This window comes from Vigna radiata, chromosome 10, assembly GCF_000741045.1.
Source record: "Vigna radiata var. radiata cultivar VC1973A chromosome 10, Vradiata_ver6, whole genome shotgun sequence".
Classification (NCBI taxonomy): Eukaryota; Viridiplantae; Streptophyta; class Magnoliopsida; order Fabales; family Fabaceae; genus Vigna; species Vigna radiata.
The window spans coordinates 7,187,557-7,204,805 of record NC_028360.1 but is presented as its reverse complement, the minus strand read 5'-3'; positions in this window follow the sequence as shown (position 1 = coordinate 7,204,805).

Here is a 17,249-nt window from a genome sequence, read left to right as displayed (position 1 = left end):
GATTTTATGTACCTAAAAAAATGTTGTACAACCCGATAATCATAGTTAGTGGGAGATTGCATAAATTGACTTAATAAATTAATAGAAAAACACAAATCAGGTCTAGTGTTGGTAAGATAAAGCAACTTCCCTATCAGTTCTAGTGTTGGTAAGATAAAGCAACTTCCCTATCAGTCTTCGATAGGAGCTAGGATCATCCAAGTAGTTGTCCATTTTGTACTTGTATCACTCAGAAATGGGGTAGAACATGGTTTGCATCCTAGCATTCCTGTTTCCTCAAGGATGTCTAGAGCATATTTCCTCTTACACAAATGAATTCCTTTCTTAGATCTGGCCACCTCCAAGCCTAGGAAGTATTTAAGTTTCCCCCAGATTATTTATTTGGAATCTGTTATGCAAAAGAACCTTTATGTGATTGATTTCTGTCATGGAATTTCCTGCCAATATGATGTCATCTACATAGACAAGTAAGGCTGTGAAATCTGTAGGTGTCCTTTTGATAAAAAGTGAGTGGTCAGGTTTTGATTGAATATAGTTGGCAGAAGTGAGAAGGTGGATAATTTTTCAAACCACTGCCTACTGGCTTGTTTTAGACCATATAGAGACTTAGTAAGTTTGCAAACCTGACCCTTTTTATGGACATTAAGACCAGGTGGTGAGTCCATGTAAACTTCTTCATTTAGATCTCTGTGTCGAAAGACATTATGCACATCAAGTTGATGTAGAAACTAGTTATTTGAGGCTGGAAGAGCAATGAGTAATATAACAGTAGTTAGCTTGGCATCAGGAGAAAAGGTGTCCAAATAGTCTATCCCTTCTTGCTGGTTATAAGCTTTTGCTACTAGGCGAGCCTTATATCTTTCTATGGTGCCATTAGCCTTATATTTAGTCTTGTATACCCATCTACAACCAAGGGGTTTTTCCTGGAGGTAGTTGTGTTAAATACCAGGTATTATTCTCCTGTAATGCTTTGATTTCTCTTTGCTTCATTGTAAAAGCGAGGTTCAATATTTGCAGTGATGGCCATAGTGTACTTCAAGTGGTTTTCTAACAAAGAATCACAAGACAATAGATCAGAAATGGGATAAGGGGTTTTGAGGTTGTTTTTCATAGATAAGGATTGATTCACCTGATGTACATTATCACTTAAATACCCTAAAGCCCTTCTAACTTTGTTAGATCTCCTGCAACTATGGCTTTCTTCACTATCAACAACGTTGTCATTGCTATCCATGTCAGTGGTGGCCTGTTATGTCTGCCCTTGATCATTGGCTTCCATTTCAACAGGTCTCTCATCATCAACAGAGTTATAGCCGTCTAGGAGATCATTGAGAAAAGTACTTTTGTCTGCTTCTTGGTCATTAACGTCTTTGCTGTTTTGTTGGTTTTTGCAAGGAAAAATGTCTTCATAAAAGACAACATTTCTACTTATCAACAATTCTCTAGTGTTGATGTCAAGAACAATGTAGCCCTTGACATCACTCTTGTAACCAAGGAAAATTCCCTTTCTAGCTCTTGGGTCAAGCTTATTTCTACTATTTTCAAGAGTGGAAGCAAAGCATAGGCACCCAAAAATTTTTAAATTCAAATAAGTGGGAGGAATATTATAAACAAGGTCATGGGGAGTTCTGTTATTAAGAATGGGGGAAGGTAACCTGTTTATTAGGTAGACAGCGTGACTGACAGCATAGGACCAATAGGCATTGGGAACATTTGATTGAAACAGAAGGTTGCGGGTCACATTAAGGATGTGTTGATGTTTGCACTCTATAACAAAATTTTGTTCAAGAGTTTCAACACAACTTGTTTAGTGGTTGATGCCATATAAATCATACAAGCTAACACAATTGAACTCAGGTCCATTATCTGACCTAATAGTTTTAATCATTTTATCAAACTGATTTTTAACTTTCACAATAAAATTCTGCAATAGGTCTCTAGCTTGCCCTTTATTGTTCATTAAAAAGACCTAGGTGTGTCTACTATAGTCATCAACTATAGTAAGAAAATACTTATGTCCATGAATAGAAGAAATTGAGAAGGGACCCCATATATCATAGTGAAGCATTTCCAAATATTCTGTAGATAAAGAAACACTTCTAGGAAAAGGCAATTTATGTTGTTTAACATAGTGGCAAGTATCACAAACAACATCAGGACTCATTTGCACATAAGGGAAATTTTCACATATCTGTTTTATAGTCTTGTCTCCAGGATGGCCTAACTTATAGTGCCACAAATTTACATCAACACGTTTATAAGATAAAACAGAATTTGAGACAAAATCTTGGTCCGGATTTGGAAAAGCTTAGAGGTAGTAAAGGCCTTTGTAAGGATTAACACATCCAATCATCTTCAATGTAGAATTCTCCCTTATCTGACAAACCGCAGAAGAAAAAGTTAGACTGCGGTTTAAGTCTTTTATAAGATTTTGGACAAAAATTAGATTAAAAGAAAAATCAGGAATATATATGATAACTCTCTAAATTTGCATTTATAATTGTGTTTAGGAGTCTTTCTTAGCTTCTTTTAGTCTTTAATTGTTTAGAATTAAGATAGTTTTAGGATTTTCTTTGTGTTCTTTAGTTTTGTATAATTTTAGTTAAAAATAGATTTTTAGTGTATTTTTAGTACATTTGTAAATAATTAGAAAAATTATATTTTTTTTAAGAAAATATTTTTATAAAAATTATTTTCTTTCATTTGATTTTTTTGCTTTTATTTCTTTAATTTTGAATTGTTTTTCTTTGCTGCAGATTTGGGCTTTAGTAATTGGGCTTATTGTGGTCAGCAGAAGCAATTTCCTTTGGCTGGTAGATTTGATTTTTCCACTTATTGGGCCATTGCCATAATAGAAGCTGTTTGGATGCTGCTAAAAAGAATCAGCCTGGAAGCTGTAGTTGCTGCAACGATTGTTGGATTGGGCCGCTAGACTTGGATTACATTTAGTGAAACGGTGCGTTTTGGAGTGGGTTCGGCTGCAGCTAGAAGGTTCTTGTTCATTTACTTTCATTTGGATAAGGTTCTCAAACATTTGCTTGGGAAGAAAAGAAGCAAAGAGCACCTTGGAGCTAGGGTTCGTGCCACTTACTCGGAGAAGAAGTTGACTGGTGAAGATAAAAAGTTGATCGAATGGCTAGAAGAGCGAGCTCGAAGCAAATGAATAGTGACCGCTGGATCAAGAGCAGGAAGCGTCCAGATGAAGGTTTCTCTTTTCCAGATTTTTCTTTCTTCGTTCTTAGTTTTAGACCCTATAAAAAGGGATTATTGTCATGTAAATAAAGACAGACTTTTACAGAGTTAGAATTTTTACATACTTTTGATTTCTCGGTTTGTCTAGAATAGAGAGAGATCGCGATTTCTAGGGTTTCATCGCATTCTTCGGTAAAACTCAAGTTCTTGCGCTCCCGCTCAATTCTATTCGATACATTTACATTTTTTTTCATTGTTCTTTGTTCTTTGTTAATAATACCCCCTTCGTGATGTTTCTGTTGAGTGTTTGTGATGTGATTGCGTTCTTGTCAATGTTTTCCTATTCTCGTGTGTGTATGTGAACATTTTGATTTGGAAATTGCTGTGAACTCGCATCTGCATATTATAAATTTCTTTTTGGAATTATACTACCCCGAGGTGGGCATAAGTGAACGGGATGTCTTCCCGAGCCAGATGAGTTCAATCCATAAAAAATATTTGTTTTTCATGTTGTTTTTTTTTTTGTTTCTGTTCGTTCATTTTAATTAGGTTTTGTATATTTTAGGATATTGATTAGAAACATGAATTAGATCTAGATTCATTGTGAATTTGATGAACTGAGTGATGATTATTGACTTTTAAGTTCTAGAATTGAGCTTTAAGACCCTGTGATGGGCTTATTTTACCAGGATGTCTTCCTGACATATAATCTACCACTCTGTGCATTGATTTCATATGAATTTGACTTTAGTTTTTGATTCAAACCAATTTTCCTTGCTGATTCTGTGATTTCTTTTATTTCTTTTGATTGTAATATTTTCTGGTAGTTGATTTGCATATATGATAGTTTGATTTGGTACTGTTTTAAATATGTTCAATTCATTTAGTTGTTGATTTCGGTTTTAATTGATAATACTGGCATAGTTTCTGCTGCAGTTTCTGTCCTAGGTAGCTTAGAGTTCTATTTTCTTGCATTTCATTTCAATTCAATTTCCTTCTTTTCTTTTAAACAGATTATAGTTTAGTTCTTCTTTTCCTTTTTAATTTCATTGTTTTCATTTTTTTTTCTTTTTTATTGTTTCCCCACCTTGTTAGTTAGTTAAAAGTAAATAAAATACAAGATAAAACTTTACATTTTAAACTTAATTTGAGTCGAGTCCGAGGATTGATACCTATGTTATCCCTATACTTCATTAGTGGGGAAACTTAGTTTGTTCTAATTTTTTGCGACCAAATATCAGTTTAACAATATAGGACATTAAAAATAACAAAGTCTTTAGAGAATTGGACAGTGCCTGCATGTTCAACAGTGATAACAGAGTTATTTGGAAGTCTAACATAAATGTGTTTAATTTTATAAAAGGTGACAAAATTCCTTTTCTCATGGGTCACATGATCAGTGGCCCCAGTGTCAATAATCCAAGAAAGGGTACCTTGTTTGTCTTCTGTGTTATTTTTCTACATCTGGTTGACCTTATGAGTAGGTTCATCAACTTTTTCTATCATTATGAGAAGCTTTTGCATCTGTTTTGGGGTAAAAGAGTTGAAGGCAGCATTGATGCTTCCTTGGTGAGTGGAATGAACACTCTTTGGGCCAAAACTGCTCTGGCAGACATTGGCTGAATTCCAGTCACCCTTTTTGTCTTATTATGGTCAATTTTCTTGTACCAAGGAGGGTAACCGTGCTTGGAATAACACTCATCTACAGTATGATTCATTTTGTTGCAATAGAAGCACTATTTTCCATAGTTAGGATTCCTTCCTCTTCCTCTTCCTTGGCCACGTGATCCAGCACCACGTCCTTGGTTTTTCCAGGTCAGGTCAGGTCTCCAATTGTTGTTTTTGTCAGCAGCATTGGCTAGAATTTTGTTTTCAGCAAATTGGTTATGGTTGGTGTTGATTCATTGGCAAGTGTACCAAATCGTTCAAGTAATAAAACTGGTAAGACCAGGTATCGTTTTCCCAAGAGACTTGTGCAACACATGACAATTCTTCCTTTCATAACTCAATTAGACATCAAAGTGCACAAAAACACAAGAAACTCTTTTTGGTATTTTATCAAACAGTTGGTGTGCAAGGAATTTAACATAGTGTATTTACAATTTGTCAAGACTAGAGTTCATCCACTTCATTCTCATGCATTCACAAACATCTCAATTCCATCCAATAAGTATTCAATTTCAATTCTAGGTTCAATCATATTTCTCAATACTTCAAGAACCACAATTCATGCCATGGGTGATCAAGCCACAACAAGCATTAAGCATAGAAATCAAATACTAACATGAATTAGAAAAGCATATATCATTAACATCACAAAATACATAAGAATTCCATGTTTTACAACTAATCTCAACAAATAGGAAAAACTCTCCATGGAGGAGAACTTAGGGTTCTACAAATTGAAGAGATAAGGAAGAAATTGGAACCAAAGAGAAGATGCAAAGCCTTTCCCAAGGTTCTTGGCAGCTGCTCCATGCTCCATTTGTGCCTCCCCTTCGCATCTCCATCTCCAATTTGTGACTCATCTTCTTCCTCAACCCAAAAGGGGCAAAATCACCATTGAAGAAGCTTGAAGACCCAAGGAGGAGTGGGAGAGCTTCCCAACACCCCAAATAGCCTCCAAGGGTCTCTCCCAATCTCTCTAGGTGAAGAATGAAGTGTAGGAGGAGAAGAATGCCCAAAAATCGCGAGACCCATGTTTAAATAACCCAATTTTGACACATCAGCGGAAAATCGCGCCCAGCACCCCCTTCTGGGGCGCCCGGGCGCCATAAAAACACAAAACAGCGAGTCAAAGGGCGCCCAACGCCCCCCAGGGGCGCCCAGGCGCCAAATCTGCAGAAAAACAGCAGCCAGGGGCGCCCAACGCCCTTCTGGGGGCGCCCAGGCGCCATTTCTGTAGCCAGGGGCACCCCAGCCCCCCTATGGGGGCGCCCTAGCCCGGACAGCTTTGACAGCATTCAAAAATTCAGGCTCTTGCGTGATTCCGAAGGCGTCCAACATAGGTATTTGCTTCAAATTGATCAATTATGGCCCCAAAACATGTTCTCTTGAGTTCTTGCTTGTTTTCCTCCACTAGAATTGCTTCCTAATCCTTTATTTCACACACTCAAACATAGAGATTAGAGGTAAAAACAAGCACATACTACATAAACATAAGAAAACTAGAAAACACACTAAATGTGAGGATAAAACAAAGTAAAAGCTATGAAGGAGTTGATTTTGCCACTAAAATGATGCTTAAATAATGGTAAGAATTAGCATTATCAGTTGGCAGTGCCAATATCTTGTCTTTCTTGTCTCTCTTGCTGCATGATGAGGGAGAAAACAAATTGATGTTGGGAAGGGGATCCATTAAGAGGATTTGAGTTCTTACAGTGTTATAGGTATCATTCAACCCCTTTAAGAAACATATAACGTGTTCTATTTCTCTGTATTTTAGAGAAATCTTTGAGAGCTTACAATTGTAAGGGATGTCACACCTACAACTAGGTACGGGTCTAAGGGATTCCAATTCTTCCCAGAGGATCTTTAAATTTGTAAAAAATTGACTAACACACCTTTCTCCCTGTTTGATTGAATGAATGTCTTGAAGTAAATTAGAATTTTTAAAGTAGTCACCTTTAGAGAATATTTCCTTCAATTCATCTTATAATTCTTTGGCCTCTTCAACATATATCATACTTTCTGCAATCTATGGAGTTAGTGATTTTATAATCTAGGAAAGAACTATCGTGTTGCATCTTTCCCATGCATTGAATAAAACTTCACTTTTTTGCGGTTTCTTGATTGACCCATCAATGAACTTGTTCTTGTTCTTGGAAAGAACAACTCTTCTCATGCTTCTGCTCCAAGAAGAGTAATTAATGTCACTTAGGACTTGAGAGATGAGGGTGAGACTTGGATTCTCCCCAGGATGTAGATAGAAAGGACAGGCCGAATTGGTGGATCGATCCATGTGATCCATTGTAGCAAGAAGCAAGAAGAGTCCAAGAAACAAACCAAGAAAGAGTCAGGAATGAATTTTGGGCAGCAGAAATAGAGCATGTATTAAATTCTACATAAGAACTCCATGGTTAAGCGTGCTTAGCCTGGAGTAATTTAGGGATGGGTGACCTTATGGGAAGTTTTCCCGAAAAATGTGCGAGTGAGGACAAAGCACATAACACGTATGATGTTGTCTGATAGATCAACTGCTAATGGTAAAAAGCTTGCATGGTTGGCTCTCAAGGTTTGCAATATGCTAAAGCCATATTTTCTTATAACTATTTACAACTATGAAGATATATTGTAGTGTCACAGACAAAGTGGGTCATATGAGTACGAATACTACGTAATGTATTGGATGACACACACTATTTGTGTTCATATTATAAGTGGCTGGGAAATGATAATATTTAGATTTAATGAATTTTGATTTTTTCTATTATTTGGAATTCATATAACCTAATTAATTTCATCTGTCTTATGCAGAGATTCAAGACTTCTACTTCACTTACTAAAAAGGCACTTACATTCTTAAGGAAAGTACATGCAAAACATTTAATTAAATTATACCATAGTTCATAGTTATTAGGATTTTATTTTTCTTTTCTTTCTTACTATTTCAAGTGTGGAAGAAACGAAGTAGAAATCTTGAAAATATTACCTTAATTCGAACTGAGACAAAAAATTCTCCACCTTTTTATCTTACCAATATAAGTCTCGATTCCTAAAGCGAAACATATTCTATAAACAATATTTTTCATTTCTCTCTGCTGCACTAGTTCTGATTAATTAATTGTCTATATGAATAATAATTACTCTAAGATATATAAGTAATATTAGGATACAACAGATAAAAATATAAAATAACAAATGTGGTTCGATTTAATAATATCTTACATAATTTAAGGATAAAAATGTAAGAGAGTTTTAAATTTTCTTGGGTGATCTTATCAATATTTTTTAACGACTTGGATCGTAACATTAACTCTATTTGTGAGAATGAAATATTTTAAATATGAATTCTTATTAAAGGAAAATGATTTTAAAGATGAACATAACTTCATTTGGACTTCAAGTTTTGATATGCTAAATAATCTGACATTACAAATAATTAAGATTAAGAAAAATTTAAATACACCTTCTTCTATTACTTTTTTTTTTCAAAATATTTAAAAATAAAATTATAACGAACTTCAAACTCGATGTTATTTCACTACACTTAATAACATCCATCATATAAAACTTATGAATTTATTTTAATTTTAATTTTTCTCTTATAACATACACATCACATTTATTGTTAAAAGATCTATCCATGATTTGTGGAAGTATACTAGGAAGCAAACTTTCTAGGTTAATTCACTGCAGTTGACTTAAAAATGAAGGAGACTTTGTCTTATGGACCAAATTTCAATGTTTCATTAATGTGTAAAATCCAAAACATTGTTAGGAAAGAAGTAAGAAAAGAAGAACTGTGTAAAGTCTTTGTTTTAATGAATATTATATAAATAGTTGTCTTAAGTTAGTGGAAGAAATATAATTTAAAGTTTAAGTGTGGATGAATTGATATATCTAGTCTATATGTTAGAATAGATTATACATATAAATATTATTTAACATTATTTTTAAGTATCTTGTATTTTTTTTTTTTGATATTTATGAAAAAAGAACTCCTTCAAAAAAACAAAAGTGAGACATCAAAATATGCACTAGATATGAAGATATGTTAAGCTTTGCAAAAACTATTATCATCCTTTTGTGAGTATTATAGTTAAATTTAAATTCATATTTCATTTTGTCCATCTTGATTATAAAATCTTTCATTAATTTTTATAAAAGAGAGTACAAAAGATAAAGACTATGGTATAAAAAAATATTTAAGATAATTTATTAGATAGATAGATAAAAAAATACTTTAACTTTTATTTAAAAATAATTTAAAAAAATACTTATAATATTTACTACAAAAAAATTCTAAAATAATAATTAATATTGGTGACAAAAAATAATTAGTTATTATAGTGATAAATTTAAATAATAATTTATAAATTAAAAATTATTTATGACTACAATAGTTTGTAAATGGGTCTCTAAATTGATCAATATAATGAATTTATATGTAAATTGATCACTAACATGACGAATTTTTTTTATAATCAAAATCTTGATAATTAATATTATTAACCAATTTATATTTATTATAGTGATCAATTTAGAGGCTATTTTAATTACTAATACTTTTTAATTTATAAATTAATGTCTAAATTAATTATTAGAATGACTAATTATATTTGGTCACTCAAATAATTATTATTTAAATATTTATTTGTAGTGTTTAATTATCAGTTAAAAAATTGACAAGTTAAATGTAGTCTAAGTAAAAAGAGAATCAATATAAAAATATTTAATATATTTGTCCTTTTTTTTTTGTTAAAACTCTTTATAATTTTTTTTTTTATCTGGAAACAAAATAAAATGATTTTCTATTTCTTTTAAATAACATAATTCAACCCTTCTTAATACTAAGATGTTAATTGTAAAATCCACATAAATGAAATTCAGATTTACTGATGATTCCATAGATTGCAAGTTGGTGGGGAACTAAAATTTATCATTTTTTGATTGACTTTTGTATTCATTGCATAAGTCCTATATATCATAAGGTCAACATTACTTTCAGCATATCTAAAGAAACCCTACATTCCAAGGACAAAGACATTGCAAAATAAACAGGTTTATTTTTCTCTAGGAGCTGCGTTTAAAATTTTAGCATTAAGACAGTTTAAATAAAAATATATCTGATATAATTAATGTAGTTCTTTGAAAGTATGAAAGTGAACTGATTAGTCATAAGTAAATATAATTAATTTTAATATTAATTAATTTACATTGTAATTATTCATAATTAAACCATAATTATTAGACCAGTGTTAATTTTGAGGAATAATTACACTAAAAATTTCTTGATGTGAATCCAGCAGAAAGATTAGACTTTCAATTCCCATACTGATATGAGACTATTATATACCTTTACGATGGTTACTCATTGCAAATACACTTTTTTTATACAACTTATTATTTTGGTTTCTAAACATTTTCAATTTTCTATTTTTAATCCTCCATATAAATTTTCACCAATCAAAACTTTTACATCAAGAAATTTGACAAGTAGCTGTATATACTTTTTTTTAAAATGTATTTTTAATATCTTGATAACTTATATTAATACAAATAGCGTATTTAATTATTCAATATAAGATACAATCATAAGAAAAACATATTTTATTAAAAATGTGATGATATTTTTATAATTGTTGAGAAAACATAAGCTACAGCTCAAATAAAATAAAATCATAGTGTATATAAGTATAAAATGTAGTTCTTTGAAAGAAATGTAGACATGTTCTGGTAGTTAAAATATAAATTTTGATTCCTTTAAAGAACCGTAGTTTAACATCAAGAATAACGATAATCAAGTCTCTTTTAAATTTAGATTCTTTAATTATATTGCATGTTATTGGATTAGTAATAAACTAGAGCTGCAATTGGAACGTAGAAGGTAAAAAATGTTGATGAAAAGTGTACCATATGAACTGGACGACTATACTTAACATTCTGTACCAAGTAAACCAGACAACCTTATAACAAGAAGTAGTTACACAATGAATAAACGTAACAAATCTCATATGCAAAACTGGACGACCAACCTCAGTTGGTAAGCAGGTTTTTTACAAAGATTAAGATAAATGATAATTAGAGGTGTTGGACTCAAATTGGGTTGAGATTAAGGTTTCGTTAATCTCAAACCCGTGTCGAAAACTATAAATACAGGTCAAAAGTGAGAGATAAGTGATCTCATTTACTGTATATTTAATACTATTATTCTGAATTCCCGTACAGATAGTTTACATAGAAGAACCTTTGGTAATTACACTTCTGGACGGTGGAACGAAAACTAAGACAAAAACATTTACTAGATGACATTCGAATAAAATTTATAAAGATGTTTGAAGTGACTTAACCTCACACGAAAAAAAAAAAGTTAAAAGATATGAAAAATGAAACATCGAAGATCCTGGTGAATCTTATCCTTCAAATTTTGAGTCATTGATACATTTAAGAGTGTTTTGTCTTGATGTTAGAATAAGAGAAGAGCCACAATTTTAGACTTATATCGACAAGGAATTAAAATGTAACAAGTTATGATAGAAAATGAGAGGGAAAATTGAGACTGAAATGACTGAAAATCAATGAAAAGCATTATTGGCAGCATGCGTGACGCACGGTTGACGATGAACCAATGTCATTCTACAACAACAAATATGACATAAACAATCATGGCGTGCATTTTGGTGCGTTGAAAAACAAAACACAAAACAACAAATTCAAAACTTAATAACAAGGGAAACTTTCAACTTAACTTCAACAAACCATTGCATAGCTTTTTCACTTTCAAACCAACTTGTTAAAACTGAAAAACCCTATCTTGTAAGGATTCTTTTGTCCTAATTTGATCAATTCAACTAAACTTATTTTACATTTTATACTAAGTTTAAAAATAAAACTCTATTTAACCTACCATAAAATAATGAGTTAGGTAGATTGACTAAGTTAAATATATTTTATTCTTCAACTTATTTAAATTGGAACTTAAAAATATTGTTAAGTTAAAATATAAAATTTAGAATTTATATATATAATTGAGTTAGGAGTGAATCTACCTTCAACCCAATTTAAATTTAAATATGTAGATTAATTAAACCAAAGTCATTTTATTTATCTCAAATTATAAGAAGTTGGATAACTGAGTTTGAACTTGCTGTCATGGCATGCAAAACCCTTGTTTTTGTTATCTTTTAGAATCTTCTTAATTTGGAATTTTGCATAGTTTTTCTTTTCTTTTATAACACAGCAGGAATGACAATGCAATTCAATGCATACTTTTTAGACTTTTTTACCTTTGAATAACATGCAACTTTGAATTTTGTGAATCATACATTAATAAGGATTAATTAAACAAAGTCATACAGAAAAAGGTTGAAAAAGAAAAACGTTATCTTTCTATCATTGTCTTCTAGGAAAATGCTGTCGTGTACTGTACTTTAAAGTATGAAAATCGACAACAAAAATAATTATTTATAAATACAACAAGAGTAACATTATTTAAATGTTATTTAATAGTATGTTGTCGTTTTAAGCATTAGGTCCAAATCTATCAGCTTGAATATTTTAATGGATTTGTTCATGAATATTTAAGTTTGATAGTATATTTTAAAATTAATTTAACTATCATGACGCTATGAACTTTGTCATAATTCTGATTACATATTTTAATATTATATTTCAATTTTTGTTTAAAGGCTTAATTAATGATATGAATGTCACTATTTTAGTCTTTTAAAATATTTTCTTAACATATAAAGAGCATCTAATGGGAGTCAGTTATATAAATAATTTTTTAATAAAATTATATCTTAATACGAGTTTCATAAATGTAAATTTCTTAAAATTGTAGAATTCTTATTGAAATATTTTTTGTAAAAACACTCATAAGCGCTTTGTTTTTGCTGACTGTAAAGTTCATTTTTAGCATGTAAATTGTAAAATAAGTACTTAAAAATCTAGATTAATTCTATTATGAAAAAAAAAATAGAAAACATTAGAAATATAAATTTATTAAAGTGCATTTGAAAGTTCACTAAATTAATGGGTAGATGCATGGCAAAGATACATGAAATAGTAAAGAATTAGCCTTGTCCCTACTTAACCAAACATTCTTTTCTTCTTTTCTAATGTTGAAGTTCTCACCTAAAACTATACCTAAAAGGAGGGTTTACTACTTTAGTCTCAATCATGTTAAACAAATATCAATCAAAGGGTTTAGGGTTTCAATATAACATGTAATTTTATAATAAGCATTTATTAGAGATTGTGGGTCACAACATCAGAATCACTTCAGCTTAAGCAAATAGTACCACGACACAAAATAATGCATCATGACATACTTGAATGTAAAGCACATTTATGTGTATTGGTGTGATTGCTGAAAAATTGATTGAGATTAGTACCAAAAATAACAAGAGATTTTGTTATTTTCAATTATTAAGTATTATTTAGGATTTAAGATTTAAGGTTTTGGATGGGGTTAATGATTTAAAGTTTAATGACTTATATAAAATTCAAAATTTGTTCTGAAATCCAAATTCTGATAGAATTTCTCGTCTAAAATTAATAAGTAATAATTAAATTTATATAAAATATATTTTTCTGACTTTAGGGAGTTCATGGATAATATATATGGAAAATATTTGTCACAGTTTTTCTTTGGAAATTTCCCTAAGTTTATCCATGGAGAATTTTCCACAATTTAAACCGGAAGAAATTTTCATAATCTTTTCTATGAAATATATCTCATGCAGAAATTTTTTCACAACGATGCTGAATAGTTTACTTTTTAGTTTTACTGGCATTTTTTAAATTATATTTTCAACTACTCTTATTTGTTCTAAATTTTAAAAAAACGAGTTAATATAATTTGTTTTGCCAAATTTATATATAATATTAATTTCTTATGCGATATATTGGTCTCATCAACCACTAGTGAAAAAATAAGATACTATAACAGATTTATTATGACAGATAAAATTTATCCATCATAATAGGTTGACCGGGGACAAAATTGTAATAAAAGTAAGATGTATTATGACGGTATTTTTATATATCTATTATAATATGTAACACGGTGGCAAATTTGTAAATAAGTTAAAAACATATTATAACAAAGTTATAGATATTCGTCATAATATTAAATGCGGTGGCAAAATTGTAAATAAATTGAAAACATATTACGAGAAGTTTTGGCACCTGTCATAATGTGATGTTTTTTTTAATGTATTATCACTGGTTTTTAGAAACTTGAAATAATATCTCTCTCTATCATATTTTCATTCTCTTTTCCTCTAGTTTCAACCCTACTTTCTCTTTCGCCTCTCTTTCTCACTCTCGTTCAAAGTTCGTCGTTCAATCAATCATTTTTCTTCTCTTCTTCGCTCTCGATTCATCAGTGTCATTCAACCATTTAGTCTTGTTCATTTTCAATTCGTAATTACTCTCTTCCGTTGTTCATCATTTGACTTAGTGCTTACTTTTAACATGAACACACTCTTTTCTTAGTAGGACATCAAAATATTTTCCTTTTTTTTATTATTTTAATACTTGATCGAAAAGTTAAAAGAGAAAATTAGTTTTTCTTTTAAGATTTTTCAAGAAGTTGCTTTTTCTATTTCTACGAAAGTGTATAGTTTTTTCCTTGGAATTAAAAAAAGGTATGTAATTTTTTTCCTTTTCTTTTTCTTTATTATTTTAATATTTAAGAGAAAATTAGTTTTTGTTTTAAGATTTGTCAAGAAGTTTTTTCTTTTATATTTTCAAGAGTGTATAACTTTTTGGAATTAAAAAAATGGTACGTAATTTTCTTTCTTTTAGTAAAATTATGTTATTGTATATATATGTTCAGTACTTTTTATTAGTTGTAAAAGCTTTTGTTTAAAATTATATTTCATTGTTATTATCACTATAATAACATTGTTTATTGTCATTGTTCTAGTATACAATACTATCCGTATCCATAGTAAGAAGTGGATAAGTAGAATTTAAAATCACAACGGCAAAATGAGAGAGAAATTTAATAAAAATAATTTCTCATCATGAAAATTGAAGATGAATACAGTGTTCAGAAAGGATAATTATGAGAAACAATTGAAGAAAAATTCGAATATCATGAATTTTAATGTGGAAAAAAATTAACGATAACGCTATCACAAATTTGCACTTAGATCAAATACGATTTTATCTAGCAACACCAAGACTACATTGAAGGATATTTGATACTCTCAATAAATTGTATGAAGTTAAGTCTCTTTAGACAAAATATTTGCTAACAGCGTATAAGATGTCGAAATATTACGTTTCAGACATTATATGTTAACTGAATTCAATAAAAATTTGAGTGGAAAGATGAAAATTCAATCCTCTATCTTAGTGCGAGATCCTTTTCTCTACTCAAAATTTTTCGAACGAAGTTTGACGACCAACATATATAATCTTTGTTTCATTTTATACAAATAAATGTTGATTAACTACATTAGGTATGATTTTCGTTCATTTTGACCGATTTTTTTGTGTTCTCTTTCATAGGTGCGTTCTCTTTTCTCCCTCACTGACGACAATACTTTATTCAACCGAATCCACCTTCAAGAAGGTTAGTTTTCATTTTTAAGAAGGTTAAACATTTTGGTATTGTATTAATATTCTCGAACTTATTTATTGTATTATTGAACTTGTTTGTTGATCATATTATACATTATACATCCAAGCTTAGGGTAAAACTGAGAGTATATTCAAAAAAATTCTAAATGACTTAAAACTTTGTTCAAAGTACCAAATTATCATGAGAAGCCCAAAAAAAAAAATTAGATCAAAATTCAAAGTATAACTATTTGAAATATTTTTCTAAAGTTTGGAAAAAACAAAAAATATTGACAAAAAATAGAAAACTGTTTTTTTCTAAAAATCTAGAAGGAATAATCGACTATGCCGACTACCACGTGATTGAAAATTTTTTTTGTCCTAAATCAATATATAATAATGCCAAATCGACCAGCCGGAACAAATGTTATGGTCATTTAAAGATCTATTGCAATTGACTTTCCAAATAATTTTTATACTTTCCAAAGATCCAAAGTAAGGGTCTTGGTGTTTTTTCCGTGAAATAGGGGTTCCAAGGAGCATTAAAAAAAATTCAATCAAAAGCAATAACCATAACTATCAAAATGAAAAGTCACTAGTTAATACTACTATTGTAATAAATTTTGTACTTTTGTTTATAGTTCATAGTTTATGTTGTATAAAATGCTAAAAAGTGAACTACATTTGTTGCTTTTGTTTTTGTTTTTCAAGTCTCCTAAAGTTGTAAAAATGAATCACTATTAATTAAAAAAAAAACAAAAGAGTTGATTGACGTCGAAAAAATGAAAAAAAAAAAGACGTTGATTAATGTTAAAAATTGTCATTTCAGATGTTAATTAACATTGAATATTGTCCTATATTCTGACATTAATTAACCTTGAAAAATAATAATTTTTTATGTTAATCAATGTCGTAATTTTTTGTTTATGATGTTAATTTAATGACTTTTGATATGATGTCGGTATTTTTTTCGACATTAAAGGCCAAAAAAACACATATGTCTAAACTCTTTTTTGCATTAATGACCATTCAATATCTAATGGTTTATTTTTGTTTTGTCTAATGATTTTTTTTTTCATTTGATGGTTTGTACTATTTATCATTAAATGCTTGTTTTTCAGCTCTTTACAACTTTTCCATCTTATAGTTTTCTATTTTTAATTCAGCTTTCCAACCCTCAAATATTTTTTTTAACTCAATTAATGGACACATTAGACTTGTGTTCCTTAAACTAATCTAGATTGACCTTTGTGCTACATTATTTAAGGGGGAAAACATAGTTTTTGTTTGTTAAGTTTGTAAGACAAAAGACTTTTCATCATATAGATATAGACATACATAGATACAAACATTCAGACATACATAGAGAAACATAGACACACTAAAATAGATACAAACACACACAGATGCATAGACACAAACATACATACACAAACACAAACACACATACATGAATACAAACACCGACACAAACATAGACACACATGCAAAAACACACACACACATAAAGACATAAACATACATACAGACACATACAAACACACAGATACAAAGACACACATATCGATATAGATGCACAATCACACAGATATAAAGACACACACACAGACACATACATAGATGCACACATACACAACACATACACACACATGCAATAACTTATATCACAAACTAATGGACTATTGTTCAATTGACGTTCGCAATAGAGTATATAGCTCAAACGATGACTTGAAGCTCGAACGAAAGAGACATCAACGCAATTCTCTCTTCTTCTTAATGGATATTACTCAAGTGACATGATGTCGCTCAAGCAATAAAGA